Here is a 15,217-nt window from a genome sequence, read left to right as displayed (position 1 = left end):
TGGAATAATTTGAAATTCAAGGTACCCTGCTTATATTGGTATGATTTGTTTGCTATGAATGATTTTTCTTAAAAAATAATATTCTTTCAGTGATGTGCAAAAAGCATGAATGTTTCCTCATACTGCTGCAAAATAATAAACAGAACTGATTTCAGGCATGCCATGGATCTGCAAGGACTTAGACTGGATGTCTAGACTGGGAGCTTTAGAGATCAGGTTTTAGAATAGCCCCTACCCTCATTTCACTCATTAAATAAAACCAAGGCTCCAAGAGGAAAGGAGGTAGACTACGAGTAACTTGGGTCAGGACCCCAAGGTTGCCTCTTTTCTGCTGAGCAGTAGAGCTGCATTTGACAGAGAAAATGCGATAATGTATCAGTATGACTCTCTGGCCCTCAGTTCTTTTAGTTTTACAATGTTAGAATTGAAAACTCTAGCCCTAATAATATCCTAATAATAATTCCTTACACTTGGATTAATAATAATTTCCAATGTTAATCACATGGATGAGGCAGGGTTTACCTTTTTATCTTTATTGGTCAAGAAACCAAGACAGGAAGATGAGCCAATAAAAACAAGACTAAAGGTGACCAGGACTTCAGGTCATGGCCCTGCCTCTGATGCACTGTCTAGTTTTAACATCCCTTTGAAGTTGGGGCTTTGAATACCCATTTTACAGATGAGGAAACAGAGTCACTGGGCGATCAAGTAACTGTTAAGTGGCAGAGCCAGGGCTTTAGGACTCGTAAGCCATCCAGGGCTACTTTTGTAGCTCCACCATGGCTGCCTCTGAAGTTCTAGGACAGCAGGTTGGATGCTGTATTGCAGATTTCAGTAATTGCAGAATCATGATTGTTCTCTGTGTAATTTTTCCCCTACTCAGATTCCAATTTAAGAAATGGGGAATGAAGCAAATGAGCACACCATTTCTTGACGCATCTGTGGTGTTACTATGGTTACATTTTGGCAAGCTTTTCCATTTATTTTTTCCACTGATGTATTGGACCTGACTGTGAGCTAACTGGCTTGATTTTAAGCTTACCACTATGTAGGAACTGGGGTAAAAATGACCTCAGCCTTTTAAAAACAGTAGAAAATCGCGTTTTGTTTTTGCTTGTATAACGCCGTTGGTATTGGTGTTTCATTTCTATGAAACCAGTCAATCAGGAATTTGGAAAGGGTCTTCCTACTAGAGAGAAAACAAGCAACATTTCATTTTATATTTCCTGCCTAAGACGGGAAGGAAATTCAGAAGAGGTCTGTTTCCGAGTCTGGCGCAGTGTGTGCCTTTGAACGTGAGTAGACCAGGGGTGACTTGGGACTCGGTTTTGGGCTTGGATAACTGGGACCACATTTGTATTTATTTTGATTCTTTGGCCCATGTGACTGGTAGAGACTTCTCTACCAAGCTGCTGTGCTCATGAATTAGGACCCCCTTGATTTGGAGTGTGGGTCCTGCCAATGGTGCTTGTGACGCTGCCCCAGGGATTCAGGCTCCTGTAATCTGCGTTTCCCAGAACTTCCTGCTGCTGATATTTCAGTGACTTCAGTCTTTTGAGAACGGATGACCTCATGAGCAGGTGCTTGCGAACTGGAGCAGACTTCTTTTCCTGTACATTTTAGGAGGCTCACGTGTGATGAGCAATGAACAAATAAAGCCTGTTTGTTCTCAAGTTCTTTTTCTTGTCATCATAGTGTATTAGAGCCGTCTGGGCACCGTGATGGACTTTGCCATTCAGGATTTCATTTTATCCCAAGTCTTTTGCAAAGACAATGCAGGTAATAGCATCCTTATTTTATAGGAAAGAAAGTGAAGCAGCAAATGTAACTTCCTCAAAATCATTCCCGTTCTAAATGCGACATTACTCACTTCTCATCCAGTGCTGGCTTTTTTATCAGCCTTATTGAGATACAATTCAAACAGCATACAATTCTCCCATTTAACCTGTTCGTTCTGTGCTATTTTTGCTACAGTTACTACGATTCTTCACTCTTTCTGTTTTTTGCCTTTATTCAAAAACTTATATTATTTCCACAGTATGAAAAGGTCATTGTAGTTGAAATTTAATTCTATTTACCATTGAAAATCACCACCCCCCCAAAAAGAATTGCGGTGAAAAAAGAGAACTAGATGCAGGATGAGTCAGAAGCTGGGATGTGGAGTCTGAGGGCTGTTTACTAGCTGTTCAGCCTGCTGAGAGTCACGGAACCTCTCTGAGTCTCCTTTACTCCTCAGTATCATGGAACTCAGAATACCCACCTCAAGTATTGATTCTCCAAATACTGACAGCAGCCCTAGGAGATGGGTCCGTTAGAGGAAACAGAGGTGCAGAGGGGTTAATAGCTTGTTTAGAGTCACACAGAGAGCGCATGGCATGGTCAGGGTTAAGCCAGTTGTCTCTCTCACTCCTGTGATGGGTATAATTAATAGTTAAGTGATTACAGCAGCATAACACGGACCATTGAGAACGAGAGAAAAAAGAGAAAAGTTTCTCAGTGCTGAATTTCATGGCTTTAGCTGTTTCAAATCATGGGGCTTTCTGTCTTGGGGTTTGGTGCTAGAAAAGGCGCCATACCTCAAAATAAAATAAAATAAAAACAAGTATCTTCTGTCTGATTTTCATGTGGCTCACTGGTGCTTACAATTGAATTTTAATAATCGCTTAATGATGATCCAGCTTAAAAAAATCGTTATAGGTTTCTCTTGGGACATCTTGGTTTATCTTATTGTTCATTAGTTCTTTGGCTTTTTTTTTTAAGTGTACCTATAGAAAACCACCTTAAGATAAATGGATTTGTGGTGCACGTAAACATCATCTCTGTTGCTCGCTTCTCGCATTGCTCAGAATCATCTGGGTCGTATTCCTGTCTTCTGCCTCTCAAATTCTCTTTACATTCCCAATCCCCTCCCCCTCAGTTCTTTACTCATATATTCTTCATCCATTTCTCGAATACACCCGCTGTCTTCCTGTACCTGAGTACGTTTAATTCCTCCTGTTTCCCCATCTTTCCATCTGACCAGTTCACAGTCTTCTTGTAAGTTTTAGCCTAGTTGCCGCTTCCTCCAGGAGGGTCTCCGTAGATTGGGCCTGTTGCCTTCCTCACTGTTCCCAGAGGTGCCCCCGCATCCCCCTGAACCCTCTTTGACCACATAATGGGCCTGCCGTGTGTCTGTCTGTCCTATTAGAATCTTAACTCTTCTGAGGTTAGGACGGTCTGTGCCTCAGTGGTTACCCACAGTCTAGCTTACTGCCTGGACCATGGGATAAGTATCTTGTTGGATGAATGAACAAATAAAGAAATGGGTAAAGATGCTCTTTGTTTTTCCTGTTTTGTATTTATTTATTTTTCTTGATTACTTAACATTTGGGAGAAAACAGCAGAACTGCTCATGCCATAAAGTTTTCAGAATAAAGGGCAGGTCCGCTGCTTGGGCTCCGAGATGGCTGATAAGGACTCTGCTGATGACTTGGCTGGGAATCCAAACCCAGAGGAAAAAAATCAAGGCTCCTCGTGAGCTTGGAGCTGGAGTGCCCATTCACAGCTCCTCCTAATTACAGTCTAGATATTGCTGTCCCTCCTGCACTGATAGCCTTCCTGCTTTATGACTTCTTGTCCTAGCTGATGTGACAACATCTGAGATTCTTGCTTCGACGTGGCTGTTTTTTCCTCGGAGATAAATGTCTCACCTGACAGGCCTTGTCATTTGCTCTACTGCTGCTGTCAAAACGAGCTACAACTCATCCGGGCGTCCCGGGGCTCCGGAGTGCTGAACCACACCCCTCCCACTCCTCCTGCCTTCTCTGAGCTCGACACTATGGAACACATCTTTCTTTTCAAGCAGGGGTCGTCTGAAAGGGGAAAGGGTAGGTCAGTTTTGTTCTGTAGCTTAACACTTTGTTGATTGAGGCTCTCACGGACCCTGAGACCACCGTAACCTGTGTAAGAGGCCCTGAGCATTGTAAAGGTACCATATTCTAATAGGCATGTTAGCATCTGCTAACCAACTGTTGGCATTACTTACTGTTTTGAATGTGACTGTGATGTCTGGGGCATAGACTACCTTTGGTACTGTTTGAACCTGTTAGCTTCTCTGAAGCACGGCTGTCTCCTGTACTGCTTGCCTAGAGTCAACCCCTTCTGCGATATGAACTTGACTAGTGTATCCGCAAGAGGCCAGGATGTAGAACAAGGTGTTGGAACCTGGCTGCTTCCCTGGAATGTGCATCTCTGTGCTCAGGCTGTGTTTGACCCAAGAGGAAGGTTTCAAGTCCAGCGTTCATGAGGTTGACAGTTCTGGAAGCAACCCCAGGACTGATCAGATGAAAGTCACTGGGAACTTTCTCAGGCCATTGCCCTTGTCTGCTTACCAGAGTAAGTGCTGTCTAGTATTAAAGGTCGGCTTTAGCCTGTATGAAGCCTAGCCTCTTTGCAGAACCCTGACAGTTGACAGTCGGAACAGCTCTCTAGGTTTTGGACTCCTGCTGTGTACCAGGTACCCAGCCATGATGCTTGTATGTATGTCACCTCTCACTCTGGTCTCACGGAGGACACACAGACTATTAAAGATCTGAACTCCAGCTCACCGGACTCCCAAACTCTCCCCCTTTTCTATTCAATTGCAAATGTTTGTCGCCTATAATACGACCAGTATATGTCCTCATCCCTCCTCCATCAGTTTCATGTCTTTCTCTCCCCTTCCTTTTTACCCATCAGTATTCTCCCATGTGCCCCTGGTGGTCTGCAATCCGGGGACTCCTCCTACCCACTGACCACCCCCCTTACTGCCTACATCTGATTTTGTCTTCCTTCTCCATTAAAACTTACTTGTTCTACGTTGGTCTCCCATTGGGTTGTCCTCTAAGAAGCCAAGAATTAGAGCAAAGAAGTGGTGAATGATTTATATTGTGGTGTTGGGTTCTCCATCCTACATACTATGTGTATTTTAACACATAGGTTTACATGTGGTGCTGCTAGAAACACCCTGTATAATTGGATGTACTGGCAACAAAGCAGATTTATAGGTAGGGATGAATTCTTATGCTTTTGGTTTGTTTTTGTACTTTTACTATTGTACACGTAGAAAACCCTTGAAACATGAGATTGTCTGTATCAAGGGGATTTCCCCCCCGCCCCGCTTGCAAGTATAAACTGAGAAAGTAACCCAGTAGTCTAGGCAAAAGGTTTTGTGCCAAATTAAAACAAAAAAAAATGACGGGATTAGGAAAAAACCCTTTTTGTTTAGATGTAATCCAGAGTTAGAGTTTGGGCTCGGATACCTACAGACAAATTTTCATGCAGGTGCATGTCGGGTCAGGCATTGAAAGGTAATGAGGTTGGCAGGGCGGTTCTCTGATATTCTCATGACACCCATCTGCTGAAAGTCAGGAGCACACCCCTTCTCATTCCTACGGTCCCTCTGAGCGGCCTTTGAAACCATTCATGAGGAATCTATTCTTACTTCCTCTCGCCAAGGGGGAAGAGAGTCCTCTCATCAGTGAGCTCATGAGAAGGGCTCGGATATTCCTGAATCGAACATTTCCTCTTCTTCTCGGGGCTGGAACATCAGGTGTGACGGGCGGTCTGGTATGGCGGACTGGAGAGGCTGGCAGGCTCTACCACCTGCCGGTGATATGGACTTGGCCTTTCTGGGGCTCCGTTTTCTCATTACCTGTGTTGATGGACCCTAAGCCCCCAGCAGTGATCATGGCACTTCATGGTCCTCTGTTTAAGGGTCCTCTATCTAGACCAGTCTTCTTTCTTCCCCTTCTCCTTCCCTTTCTAACGTGACACAAGCCCAGCCTTCTCCCTTTTCTCTTTCCAAGTTCCATTAGGCTTTGGACCTTATTTATATGATTCTCCTTTGTATGAGTTTTACGATTTGTATGACTCTTTCTTGAGGGGGAACAAAGTAAGTTAAAAAAAAAAAGATTTTTCAGCATTTGTTGAGTAACAACCCTACAGTAGCTGCTAGGTGAGAACGTGGTGAAGATGCATAACGGGATCATTTAGCCAATGACAGGCATGCTTGAAATAGCACGTTCTCTGCATATTCCCAGCACAGCCAATTCCCTAGTGTTCTTTTTTCTTTGTATTTCTTATTATATGTTGTTAACCCTAATTGCCATTGTATATTTGCTGAGTGGATTGAGTCATATTATAGAAAGAAAAAAAAAAAGGAAAGAAAATCTACAAACCTAAAACCTCATTCCACTGGACTTGATTTATATGTACCTGTTAATAGACTCATATAAACATGGTTTGGCTGGTGTTCTTTATTCTAAGTTCTCAGAGCTGTGGAACAAGGGAAAGCCATAGGAGTTTAGATTGAAGTTTCATTAGAGTTGATTTAATTTATAATCTTCTTCTGAAAAACATGTTAGACCAGCCTTATTGCTTAATAATAACATTTATCGTTAATTGAGTGCTTACTGTATGAACCAAGTACTGTGCTAAGTGATTTACAAGTTTTGACTTTTGACCTTCACCAAACTTGGAGAGGCACAGTGTTATCGTCCTTGTGTTAGGAGCGCGGCAGTTGAGGTGTGAGGAGCTTAGGTAAGTGGCTTGTTCAAGATGCGCAGTTTAATAGATGGAATCCAGATTCAAACCCAGTTCTAACCTCCTCCAAGAGTCCACGTGCTTGGTTCATTTCCCTGGGTGTAGTCACCTCAAAGACCATTTGAAAACTTAATGTGCTGATTTTAAAAAAGAGTCTTCTCTTAATAACATATGGATTAGTCCTTGGCTGGGTGTAGGATACGAATATATCTATTTGGCAGCCATGTTAATTTATTTAATTGCTTTATAATTTTAGCTGACATTTTTCATCAAGATTTGTTGCAATTATAAAGCAATTTCTACAGCAATTAATATAGGGACGTGGAAGTTTCACAGTCTCCTTACCATCTATTATATATTTTAAGAAAAGATTTTACCAAAGTTCCATAATTGTAGATTTACCAAGAATTTTATTTTTAATTCTTATTTTTTATTGAAGTGTAGTCAATGTATGATGTTAGTAAATTTGGCAAGAATCATTTAAGTCAAGAGAATGAAATACCGTATATTTTTAAAGAAATCTTGTATCAAATGTACTTAATAAAAATAAGTACAAATAAAATTTCTGGCTTCTGTAATGTATAATGTGCATTTTGGCTGAGATCTAACTAAGAATGCTTCACCAGTTATGCCCTGACGGACTTACCTAAAGTCCTGATGAAATGAGCTACCCAAAATGATTACCTTAAACTCAAACGACAAGAAAATGTCACTTGTGTTATTTCAACCATAATATGAATAATGTCGACTTATTAATCACTGAATGACATATTTTCCTATTGCATTTAAAATTAACCAACTACACATCTCTATTTTTAGGAAATATACTCTAATGTATTTAGGGATAAAGAGCCGTGGTAAATTCAGCTTACTCTCGAATGGCTACAAAATATTAACAATGGTTAAAAATATATTATGTGTGGGAGAGAGAGAGAACAAGTGAGAAGCCAGTAGGTTAAAATAGTAATCATAGACGATTCTGGGGAAAGGGTATACAGCATTCTTTGTACTATTTTTTATTCTTACAACTTTCTGTAAATTTGAAATTATTTCTAGGTAAAATGTTTTTAAAATAAACCCATACCCCTCCCCCCAAAAATGTAAAAAGCAACCAATATAGTTTTGGGAAAGGGGGATTATATGTGGATGTTATGTTATTGCTTTTCCCTCTTATTAATATTAATGTTTTCTTAGGCTAGAATTGAGATTTTATTAGTACTTTGATGGGTCTTGTCTTTTAAAGTATAGTAAGACTAGCCTGAAAGACATTGGGTATATATTAAAACAAAAGTCTAACACTTACGGAATACCAAGTACATACGGCGTGTTTTAATTATAGTTCTTGTTTAATCCTTGTGGAAATCCTATGAAGAAAGTATGTACTACTGTTATTCTCATTTACAGATGAGGACACCGAGGAAAGGGTAATGACTTGTCTTACAATTGGGTAATGGGACTGGAACTTAGGCAATCAACACGGATACTAAAGCTCCCACCAGTAACTACTGCATTTTCTTTTCTCAGACTATGTATGTGTATCTCTATGTGTATATACATACTCAATGTATTTAGAAAATAAATTGGGAAAATTATTTTAAATGGATCCTAAGTATCTGCTAATGGGATTCTAGACAAGTATAACAGTCGTCATTATAATTATTGGTGTATACTGAGCCCTGACCATTTGCTAGGTTTCACCCTTTACTAGTGTAATAACTCATTCAATCCTCACAGTGGTCCTTAGATATATGCTATTACTCTCTGCATTCAAGGAAACGAGCAACAAAAAGGTCAGATAACTTGTTTAAGATGTCACAGCACATAAGTGGTAGACCTGTCCTGTGTTGTTCTAGAAGTTTCACTCTTAGCCAGTGGCTCTGTTGCCTATTATTTATAGATCCAGAGAACATTAAAAAAAAAAAGAAAAGAAAAAGAATCAGTAATTAAATATATTCCTTTTCTGGAGGAAGAGAGGAGGTATCTCTTGTTTTTCTTTCTAAGATAATTACCTCCTATTCTTAGATCCCATCCAAGCCACCACATTACACAGCTCGAAGGGGCACTGATCAGTTTGTGATCTGTGTGAGTGGTGCCCTTGGTGGTGGGCAGCACCCTGACAGCCTGGCTTTATGCAGTAGCTGACATCAAGTAGTGGATACTCATCTATACGTGAACCCCAAAAGATAGAACCCAGCTGCCATTCATTTGGAAGGTACGTGTCTCTGTCATGGTGATGTGGTACCTTACTCAGTGAGGATAATCCCCACCAGATCCTTGAATGCCAGAGCCCAATCCAATCTAGTTACAAGACCTTTTCATTCTTAATTCAGCTAATTAAAAGATGGAGACAGCATTAAAATGAGACCTTATTGGATGGTAACTACTATTTCTTTTGTTTATCCTTCTGTCCATCAGTTGATTCATCTACTTACCTAGCCATTCTCCATTTATTCCAGTTATTTGTCCATTCAATAAACATATATTGAATGCCACTATGAGCAGGCCCCAGTGATGTTCAGTATTTCGAGGTAAACTGGCTGCCTGTCCCTCTCTCGGGGAATTCAGAGTACAGTGGGCAACCACTGTAGTAAACAAGGGGCAGCTGGGAGACAGTGGGGTAAACCCCATGGTAGGGTAAGCCCAGGACTGTAAGACATACAAGGACAGGCACCAAGCTTAGCCTTGAGACCTATGAACCATCATGCCCCGGAAGTGAAGTAAATACCAAAAGAGAGACAAGAGGAAAAGTAGCAGAACCTCTTCTGGGGAGAATCAGGAAACATCCGTCCATGTTACCGTGGGCAAGTGACTCTATTTGACATCCCTCGGCTTAATTCCTCTTTAAAAAGGAGTCTGTTTTTTAGGGGTACAGTAGTACTTACTAAGCATCTTGGTCTCCCAGGTGCACCCCAAGATAATGTAGTCCTTTGGACTGCGCTCTCTCTGTCCTTAGAATGCCTTAGGGATAGACCACTTACGTATTTGAGTCTCCTGAAATATTTTAAAACAACAAAAACCAAGGCTACAGCAAAAGGTAGGACATGGTTTTAATGTCTGTATTGAATTAATGCTTTTAATATATAACACATGGCAATGAGGTTAATTGTGCTGTTCAACAACTGCATGGATGTATAAAAACATTAACTCAAGGTGCACTAAAGGTGGAACAATCTGATAATAGACCCTCAAGTTTAAATCTTTTTTATTCCTTTTCCTACATCTTTGTAGCTGTAGACACATCCTTGACAATAACAAAAGTCTAAATTTAAGGCCCTTCATGACTAGGAGACCTGGGTCAAAGATCTTCTTACCCCTTCCCCTCCTCGGCAGCCGTAGGTGTGGGATGCTATGGGATGACTCTTTGGACCGAGGCTTGGCTGTTTCATCCCCCAGTTCACTTGCTTGTAAATGGAAGAAATCCAAGTACAGTAGGTGACAGTGATTCAAGGGACCATCTAAAGAAGCAAGATGGGCCTCCTCCCGGAACCCCAGTTTTCCCAAGGCTCAGCCTTCTCATTATATTTCTCACACTCCTGTCATCAGAAGGAAAACTCTTTACTCCTTGGACTAGTTCTTCTGAGGTTGCCATGTTTCCAGTTGGGACTTCTCTGTTCTTTCGACCTGCCTGTTAGAAGCCAGGCCATACTATTATCTTAACCGCTTTGCTTTGAAAAGTGAGACAGAATTTGGTTATACTAGAAATAAAGTCATTTTCAAGGTCAGCAAGCATGAAAGACATTACTTTGTGTTTCTAATTGTAGTTGCTGTGCATAAATGAACTTGACATTTTTCTCCTTTTCCATCTCATAGGATAAGATCGTTACACACAGACCTTCCAGGATTGTCAGGAGCTAACAGCTTCTGTAATCTCAGTTTTCATCAGTTGATTTGAGGGATGCATATTCCTTATTTCAATCTCAAAGTGGTTTTGCACAGTCTTAACATCACTTAATTAGTGATTTGAGGGGAAAAGTCACATCTATTTCAGTGGAATTTGAAAAAAAATGTTGCTTGAATTGTAGATAAAGTATTCTCCCAACGTATGATATGACTTGAAAAAGTGACATCTTATAAAACCATCAGAGGGACTGAAATTTGGCCCATGTTTTGATGGTGTGCTGCGTGACGGTGGCTAAGTCTGGGAATCCACATGCTTTTGTCCTAGCGGATAGATGTTTGTGGCTAATGCAGGTTTGATTGAGTTTCAGGTTTGCTGCTCAATCTAGTCCTCCTGTCGGCCACCTGCTGAAAGGTGGACATTCTCCCTGCTTCATGATGCTAGAATCAGATACCCCATACAAATCCGCCGCTGTCTGGGACCCTGTAGGAGAAGTTTATGCCTTCTCACTGTAGGTGTGGATCATTTATAAATTGAGAAACAAACTGTCAGGTGTAACTAAAAATATGGTATCTTTAAGGAACATGGAGCAGTTAAAAAAATAATAACTTGTTGTTATAATCCTTGCTGGGGAAAAGCACAGGGGAGGGATAAATTGGGAGTTTGGGATTAACAGATACACATTACTGTATATAAAATAGATAAACAACAAGGTCCTACTATATAGCACAGGGAACTAGTTTCAATTTCTTATTATAACATAATGAAAAGAATCTGAAAAGAAAAAATACATATGTATGTATATATATATATATATATAAAACTGAGTTATTTTGCTGTACACTTGAATTTAACATTATACATCAACTACACTTCAGTTAAAAATAAAATTTAAAAAGTACTTGCTGTTTTATTCTAAATTCATCTTGTATGCTTTAGAGGCCTGGCCTGGCATATCAATCTTGTCTCTCCCTTCCTCTGTTCTTCCCTTCCTCCCACTGTCCTTCCCACCCTCCCGTTTCTTTCCCTGTCTCTCTCTTTCCTTTCCTTCCATTGCAGACTGGTCCATGTCTTCCCTTTGTTCCAGACTCTGGCAGGAGAACATAACAGCACATGATGTTAATGGAGCTAGCTGTATTTGGGTTCTAACAGAGACTTTTTTAAAAAACACACACACATTAAGCTATAAAATACATTTAATAAATTGCATAAATCTTAAGTGCATAGCTTGATGAACTTTTACACACACATACAGACACCCACACATAACACACACACACATCCATGTCACTGTTACCCAGATCAGTATCTAGAACACTTTGAGCATTCCAGCAGGCTCTCTCGCATCTCCTCCCTTTGCACACTTCTCCCTCCCCGAGGTAAGCGTGATTCTGACTCACTGCCCTAGATTATTTTACCTGTTCTTGCATTTCATATACATGGAATCATACAACATGCTGTCTTTCATTCTGCCTTCTTTCGCCAACATTACTTCTGTGATATTCATTCATACTGTTTGCATGTAGCAGTGGTTTGCTGTTTTTTTTTTTATTGCCGTGGCATATATAGTCTGGCATTTTATGAATATGCCGCTGTCTATGTTTCACTTCTTCTTTTGATTGAGATCGTCTCCAGTTTTTTAGCTACTGCTGGGAACATTCTCCTACAATTGGTCGTCTGTACTCAGTTTCCACCTAGGAGGTGGATTGTTGGATCGCATTGTAGACAGATGGAAGTCATGTGCGGCTCAGCTGCAACAAATGTTGCCAGTTTCTAAAGTGACTGTACCAGTTTGCACTAGGACCTCCATACGTGAGCGCTCCGATTGCTCCCCATCCTCACCAGCGTTTGCTGTTGTCAGTCTTTCTGAGCGTTCGTCATCCTGGTAACTGTGCAGCGGTATCTCATTGTGATTTCCTGACGTGGGATGATTTTGCACCCCTTTTCAAATGTTGATTGTCTCTCTGGACATCTTCTTTTGGGAAGTACCTGTTGAAGTCTTTTCCCATTTATCTGTTTCATTGGGTGGTTTGTCTTTTACCTTGCTGATTTGTAGGAAGAGCTGGCTTTTAAATCGTGACTCTGCTGCTTATTAGCTGTGGGTAGACAGGTTACCTCATCTTTTTGAGCTTCATCTATAGGATAGGGCCAGTAAAGCCTGTTTTATAGGTTGTTGTGAGAATGACTTGAGGAGGTAAATGCTAATTACTAGCCATGGTTCCAAGCACAGAGAAGGCCTGGATGACGAATGTCTAAATTGTAAAAAAGCATCAATTCTGGTATCAGACGAACAGCCCATGAAGGTATTTTAATGCTTTTTCTTTTTTCTCTTTCTCAGTGTCGTCTTCTCCTTTTTTTGTACTGTAGAACAAAAGGAAAGACAGTGGCGCTGTGCACAGAAAATACACTATAGGCCAAAGTGACTGATCTCTTACAAAGGAACACTCAAAGTCCTGTCTGTTCGCCTAAGAAGTTTGTCCTTTCAGTTGGGACAAATGAGAACCAGAAGAGAATTGCTGAAAAGGAGATTAAAGATTTAAGATAAAATGCAGATATAGGACCCAATTAAAGAAATCTGCCTGCCATGCTTGGTGGGGAGAAGCGTGTCTTATTTCTTCTCTCTTCCTTGTCAGTTGGGTTCTCGAGACTTCCTCATTTGCAAAATAGGAATAACAACGCCTTTCTTAAAGGGTTGTCACGAGGCCTGGCACAGTCTTGGTCTCCTGTAAGCACTTCACATCTGGAGGGTGCTGGGACGGCTCATGGTCCTGGCGACAGTGATAGCCGTGATGGGGATGCTGCTAATGATGTTGAAAATGCTGCGTGGACCACTTCTGGTAACAGACTTGCTGTCAGCCCAAATGAAAAGCTGCTCCGACGGCAGAGGCAGTAGCAGCTTCAGAGAGTGGTATGACCTGCAGCAGGAGCTGGGAAATCAGAAAGGAGCAGAAAAATCCTCTACTCTGGGGGAAGCCAGTGTAGGATGTCCATTTGTACACTAGATTCATGTGTGTCGCAGGTGACCTGGGCATCCCACCCCATACTTCTGTGATGGATTGTATATTTCTTAGGTGTACAGAAATCAAAACCGGAAACCGAACAGTGGCACAGGCAGTTACTGAAACTTGCCTTAAGCGCCCATATCAGCACTGACCAGAACCTGCTTTCAGGGGAACCACCTGGAGAAGCAGCCTCCTTCAGCTTTCAAGATGCTGAGAGGCACAGGGCTGTCTGTGACTGCTGAATAAACATCGGCTTTAAATGTGAACGGACCTGGGTTTGACTCACAGCCTCTCCACTCTCTGGCTTTGTGATCTTGTATAAGTTAACTTCCTGAAGGTTTCTTAATTTCTAAAATCAGGAGAGTAATATCCTCCCGATAGAACTGTGGTGAGAGTTAAGTGACATAGTACATGAGAAGCACAAGAGAGGCCCTGACAGATAATAGGTGCTCAGGCTGCAGAAATATATCCACGTATCTGAGGAGTAGACACACTTACTCTATTTCCATGACAACTGCTTAGTGAGTGGAGAGAAGCGATGCAGAGGAGGAGGAAGGGGTCCTTCGATGTCACCACCCTGCTGCACAGTAGGACGTGCTTAGCCCTCTTCTCTAGGTTGTAGGTGAAAATGGACTTTCTTGCAGTTTGGTCTCTGTAATTCTTCTACTGCAATGCTTGATGTTAATTAGCATAACTAAAGTTGAGGTAAGTCTGCTATGTAACTAATCCACCATCCAGACCAAGTTGGACAATTTATAATTTACTAGCATAAGGCACACTGATGGGCACATTCAAATGGTGTGTACTGTAGAACCATTCTTCCCCCGTCATTACCGTCAGCCTACTCTAAAGGGTCTAGTTGGCCTTCAAGGGTTAGTTTTTCATTTATTGCCAACTCACTGAGTCTTTGCATATCTACAAGAAGATAAACACGCCCTCCACTGATGCATGGCCCCCAAGAAACAGTTGCCTTTCCCATCACACTCCCTTGGTAAGTACCACATCTGTATTTTATGCCCTCTTTACTTATTCATTGTAGCAGATTTATTCAGAAGCTTATTTGGCTGGTATATGAATGCAGTGAAAAGTTCTAATGTACACTTGGTGAATTTAATGTTGGGAGCCCTAATTGGTGTCCTGAAGCCAGCGAGAGTGAAAAGACACAAAGGTGATACTGTAGGTTCAATGTAAGTTGCACGGTTTTAAGGAAGAATGTGGTCATTTGTAGAGAGATCTAGTCATGTGAATGTAAAGAGTCAATTTTAACAACATCTCTTGTGCAATAAAAGCCTGAAATTCCTGAAACAGGTCTTTGATAGTGCCATACCAGAATTATTCTTCCCTCATTAGCTATCTTAAATTGCATATTTACATTGCATGAACCATTTTTGGGCATGATAACTGGAAGCTTGCTTTTTCTGCGTTTTTCTTGGAAAACGTGTAAAAAAGCTCATCTGGGTACCATCCAGGAAGATGGTCATCTTTCACACCTTGAAGAGCAGTAATGTTAGAATAGTGACATTTTTAAGATGAATGTTCCGTGTCTGTCCTATTTCCGTTTCTTGTTGGAATTTACAGCAATAGGAATTCTGTTTATTTCCCATTTGCTGTTTGGGTCCCTTGTTGACTAACAAAAGCCAAGGAATTGTCAGTGGAGTTGTTTCTTCATAAAGGAGATGTTCCTCACATTTTCATAGCAATTCAAGTTAAAAATCCAGCTGGAAAATACCATCTCAAGCTAATATAGATCTTTTTTAGTGGTGGAAACCAAGGTTATTATAAGGAAAATACCCATCTCTTTGGATATATAAATACC

At 41.1% G+C, this 15,217-nt stretch overlaps 1 protein-coding gene across 15 annotated transcripts in view; it reads left to right on the top strand.

The window, feature by feature from the left end:
- Positions 1-15,217, top strand: part of MAGI1 (membrane associated guanylate kinase, WW and PDZ domain containing 1) — a 574,222-nt gene that overhangs the window by 345,235 nt on the left and 213,770 nt on the right. The window lies entirely within an intron of this gene.

The sequence above is a fragment of the Vicugna pacos genome, chromosome 17 (assembly GCF_048564905.1).
Source record: "Vicugna pacos chromosome 17, VicPac4, whole genome shotgun sequence".
In the NCBI taxonomy this organism is placed as follows: Eukaryota; Metazoa; Chordata; class Mammalia; order Artiodactyla; family Camelidae; genus Vicugna; species Vicugna pacos.
This window is presented reverse-complemented; position numbering and strand designations above follow the sequence as displayed.